This window comes from Dreissena polymorpha, chromosome 1 (assembly GCF_020536995.1).
Source record: "Dreissena polymorpha isolate Duluth1 chromosome 1, UMN_Dpol_1.0, whole genome shotgun sequence".
In the NCBI taxonomy this organism is placed as follows: domain Eukaryota; kingdom Metazoa; phylum Mollusca; class Bivalvia; order Myida; family Dreissenidae; genus Dreissena; species Dreissena polymorpha.
The window spans coordinates 88,767,870-88,773,770 of NC_068355.1; positions in this window are offsets into that span (position 1 = coordinate 88,767,870).

The window sequence follows — 5,901 nt, forward strand, 5'->3', positions numbered from 1 at the left end:
CCAGCATGTAGAATAATCACTATGCTTCAAATACTGAAATTTTGATAGTATTCAATGAAATATGAACAAAGATAGTGCATGTTGTAATAGGTGGCATACATAAAGTTGCAGGCACTTTGTTTACCGATAAAGGGCACTTCAGATTACGGAGACTTTCAACAAAGCGGGCACTCTAATAACTGAGTTTTATCTTCTACCTTAAATGCATTTATTTATATAATGGCTATTCATACGAAACATTTTGAAAATATATTTTTCAAAAATCACATTACTATTAATGTATACTATGTTTACTATAATTGCAATTTTCAAATAAGATAATATTTATTATTAAACAAATGTGTACATAATGAACTTGTTTTTTTATTGGTAACTTGAGATTCAGAGAAATAAAAATACAACGGATAATGCGGATCAACACAATCGTGTTTCATTTTACTTATAGCAGGGCTCTAGATAACGGTAGTGAAGGGGTCTTTATTAGGCAAATACACATTTGTTCTTCATACAATCCTATGTCGGTTGTGCTTATTTGAATCGCATCATCAAGACGATACTTATGCGTAGCAACAAAATTAAAAAGAGAATGGTAAAACTCCCTTAATTTTGAGCCCTGCTTATAGGGAGCACTTCCCTTTACGCAACGTTAACGTTTGCTCGAAGTGCGATTCACCTGACCCTAAATCGCTGTATTGGTTGAGTTTAAAGAAACACGGGTAAAATTAAATCGTAAAAACAACTGATTCTGGAAAAAAGGAATGCGTACATAAAATGTTTAAATGTAATATTATGGAGTCAGTACTTAGTATACCCCCACAAACGAAGTTTAGGGTGCTATATAGGATAGAACTTGTCGGTCTGTCGGTCTGTCGGTCGGTCGGTCCGTATTAAGTGTCCGCTCTCTCGGTTTTCATCCGATCTTCACCAAATTTAATCAGAAGTGGTATCTAGATGATGTCTATGTCAAGTTTGAATATTGGTCATGACGGGTCAAAAACTAAGTCACGCGGGGTCACTTAGTGCGTTTTAAACATTCAGCATGGTGTCCGCTCTCTAATTCAAGTAGCGTTCATCCAATATTTGCCAAACTTGGTCAGAAGTTGTATTAAGATGATGTCTAGGCCAAGTTTGAACATGGGCCATGCCGGGCCAAAAACTAGGTCACGGGGTCACTTGGTGCGTTTTTTAACATTCAGCATGGTGTCCGCTCTCTAATCCAAGTAGTATTCATCAGATATTCACCAAACTTGGTCAGAAGTTGTATCTTGATGATGTATAGGCAAAGTTCAAACATGGGCATAACTTTTTACACCACTGTCGTGTGATTAAATCGACCCCGCCCGTTCTTTTCTTGCTATTTTCGTTTACTGGCAGTGAGCCAAAAAGTTCCAATAGAATTTCGGACCTGCAACGCTGCTGATATTAATCTCTGAGAGGCAGTTTAAGCAGAGTGATTATTCATGACATGCTATCTAATATATAAGTAAATAGCCTTAGTACCCTCATTTGGACATAAAGATAAATGCTTTAGATCAACCGTTTAGAACGTAATTTAAAATATATGGTCATATAGATTTTACTCATTAGACATATCCAATTTGTTTAACATTTATCTTTCACATTTATACCAAATCATAATCATATTTCAAAGGGATGAGAACATGCTTCGGTAATTCGTTTTTTATTTGCGTACTAAGTACATACATTTTTATTTATTGCCTGCTTACTTTAACAGTATTCCACAGCGAATTCTGCATTTTTGATTCACAAAAAACGAGTGTGTTATATCTGGAAAACAGTGTCTAGATGTCGGGAAACGAAGTGCCATTGTTTTTAAGATGATCGGTAAACAAAGTGCAGATGAAAAATGTGCATGCGACTCTTAAAACATTTGAATTTTCTCAAATACATTAGTAAACTAAAATGTAACATGTTGTAACATTACTGGATATATTGATCTTTTATTTCGAATAGTAAGCACGTACTTGATTTATTTCCAAGTATGTTTATTTTGTTAAAATATGTACTGATCATTCAATTCATGCTGATTATTGATGGAATTTTATCGTTTTTTTTAAATAATTCACCGTTTTTCCGCGAATTTCTTTCTTCGCAATACGAAGTGCTATACCATTAATCACCCAAACAATGTTCTGTGTCTAAAAACCAAATAAACAGAACATAAATACAAAAAAGCTGAAGAACTCACCTCTCGCGCGTGGCTTTTGTTGTTCTCTGTTAGTGAAGTGCCATCCGTCAACGAAGTATTCGCATACCCGGCGTGCGTAAGTGGTCCTCCGTCGAAATTTGTTCAAAATGGTCCGCTCCTTTGCACAAAATGGTCATTGAAGCTTAACAAAGAATTTGCGTTCATGTTTGGTGTGTTTGATACATTTTGTTTCTGAAGTTCCTGGACAATCTTAAGAAAAATTTGCACTCATTTTCATTGGGGTTTCCTCAACCAAACAAATGCATATGGTTCCACGTCACTGCACAATATGGTCGCCATGGCTTAACCCATTTATGCCTAGCGTCTAGAAATTGACGCATGATGCGGCGTCTCATCAGGGTATGCGCTGTTTGCTTAAAGGAATTTCTGTAAGAAATATTCTAAATATAGAAATAAATATACTAGACATCCCTAATTTTGGAAATAAATTGATCAAATTTAGAAGAATGGGAGAGTCCACTCGGCATTAATGGGTTAAACTTGAATATGTCGAACAACTATTTTTTAAGCCTTTGGTTAGCATGATTTTAATAATTCGAAACAAATATGAATTAAAAATCGGATTGTCATCTTCTAAAATTACACAAAACGACCGCTTAAGCTCAAAATAACTTTGTGGTATAGTTTTGTATATTAACCAAGTTTTTGTTGGTATTGGGTGAATCTTTCTGAACACATATTCGCATTTGAATGCCGTTCATCAGCACAGCAACTGTGGCTATTAATTAGCAAACTGTTCCTTAACAGATCACCAAGCCTACAACACATCTATATTGAAATCAATGTAAAAACAAATAGGCACTCTATAATATAATTTCAATAATATGCACACATACCATTTAGTGACACACAATTTCACAACTCTTGAGTACCCTACACAAAAAAATATATAAAAATCAAAACTATTTTAAATTTTTATCACTTTCAGGTGTTAAATACTTTTATTTACATTCACTCCTAATTTTCTGTAGAAAAATTAACGAGTTCATTTTGCATAACCAGTAAGCCGGCGATACCGCCTTCGAAGGCGGAGCTTCTAAAATCGGACCAATGGTTTCAAGACTCTGACGCGTAGTTATACAGTGCACAATACCGTGACCGTACTACTTTTGTAAAGTAACAAGAAACAAAAGCGGCACCGACCTAGTATTCGATTTATCGCATACATTTTCCTAGTCGTCAATTATTTCTTTTTATTTTATGCTTTCCGGTGGTTTATAGAGAAATATCAGTGAATTAAAACTGATAATTTCACTGTTTCAAACAATGAAAATTATCAGTGAAAATTATCGATAATTTTCACTGTTTATGTTAAATGACGTCATTTTTTTGACGAAATGACGTCATTTTCCAAGCGAAATTCTTTAGTTAAACCCTTTAACAATGTATATAAACTGTGAAAAAAAGCATAAAATAAAAAGAAAATTTGTTGGGTGGTCGATAATCCACCGAATCCAACAAATATCCTCTATTTATTTAATGCTTTCCTGTGGTTTATAGAGAAATATCAGTGAATTAAAACTGATAATTTCACTGTTTCAAACAATGAAAATTATCAGTGAAAATTATCGATAATTTTCACTGTTTATGTTAAATGACGTCATTTTTTTGACGAAATGACGTCATTTTCCCAGCGAAATTCTTTAGCTAAACTCTTTAACATTGTATATAAACTGTGAAAAAAGGCATTAAATAAAAAGAAAATTTGTTGGGTTCGGTGGATTATCGATTTAATTCACTCGTGATCATATAAAATATATATTTTCACTCGTGGCTGCGCCACTCGTGAAAATATTATTTTCTATGATCACTCGTGAATTAAAATCGATAATCCACCGAATCAAACAAATATCCTCTACAAAATAGTCTTTTACTGGACCAGCTTTCCGTATTGTATCTTCATCACTTGATGACGCTGAATGTCGTGTGACGTCATTTCGGTGACGAAACATTTTACGAAAACAATACATAGACGTGGTGGTTTTTTAACAGTAAAATATTTGTTAAAAGCATAGAACGAATCCAAAACGTATTTCGGATTGTGTGCTGTCATGCATAACACCTTAAGAACAGACACTGGAAGTATATATCGCTGAAACTTTATTGTTATTAGAATTGGATTAAAGTTGCCATTGAGGTAAGCGTGTCGTTTATACTAAATTTAGTTTTTTTTATGACTCCTGTCAACGCTCAAATAATGGCATAAATCTATTATACAGCACAGTTTCAGCTGCAGTCGATATTTTAATTATCCATATAATGTGCTACGTGTAATAATAATTACTAGTAAAACTTCAGAATTGCTTTTCTTCGCGCAGAAATAATGAATAACACAACCTACAGGGGCGGGTAGTAGCTGTTCCCGAAACTAAGATACAATAGGCGTTGCCTCCCTAAAAGCATGCAATTATGAGTTGTTTTTATGCTAGGATATGTTTTTATTGTTTCAAATCAAAGGACAAATATAAATATAAGGATTGATTCTTATTTTTCGGGCCTTTATGCAGTATGAAAGCTCATGGCGAGTGTTGAAAATTTACCGAGAAGCGCTAGCGCGCTTCACGAAATTTTCAAAACTCGCAATGAGCGTTCATACTGCATAAACGCCCGAAAAATAAGAATCAATCCTTAAAAATAATTTTCATCAGAGATTTATCTAGAAAAAAAATCTAACAACACTTGATATATATTGATATAAGGAAAATGCCTAAAGATAAGTTGATGTTTAATAATATTAATTAACGTGTGTAAACTTTTCAACCATCACATATAACGCCAAAGTACAGCATTATCTAAAATAATATTAACATTCTAATGACCGATATAATTACAAAAATTAAATGGAAATGTTGATAAATTAATTTGAATTTACAATGACAAGATGTCAAGCAACAAAAACATTTTCTTAAAAAATTAAACAGATACTTTTACTTGCTAAAATGTTTCACAAATAAACAGTTATTGTAGTATGACCACTATTCACACAGATTTTACCACAAATTAACTCAAATTCAAATCTAAGGCTAATTTGTAAGATCAACAATAACGAAAATATCCCTAACTTGTTCACATAAACGAAATTCAATACAAACGCTTACCTCCAAGTACTTTCACAGACTTCTAATGTTAAAAGGTTACAATACACACAAAAATGAAATTAACCGATTAGAGGTAAGGGATTTGTTTTCTTGTTGATGTTGATACTTTGATTAAGAAGGAACTACATTTTTGCACATATGCATGCGTCAAGACAGATTGCGTCATGAATATTAAAAAAAAAATCAGTTTTAATAGACTTACTTGTTTATAATAATACAAAATCCTATCAAAAAGCAAAAATCACTAAACTTCTTCAAAACGAAACCATTGCACAGTTACGAATGTAAATAGCCACAAACTTCATAAACGCACACTAGTCTTTAGAAAAACAATTGTTTCAGGTAACTTGAATGTTTCCAAAAAATCTGTTTTAATTCAGTTTTTTTTTAAACGACCTCCAATTTCTGGAAACATTTTCAAGAAGATAGGAAATTATTGTAATGGTAAATCATGGATTGTTCCGTTGCAAGATTCTCAATCGCCATTAAATTTGTCTTGTTCTGAGAAAATTGGGCTTAATGCATGTGCGTAAAGTGTCGTCCCTGATTAGCCTGTACAGTCCGCACAGGCTA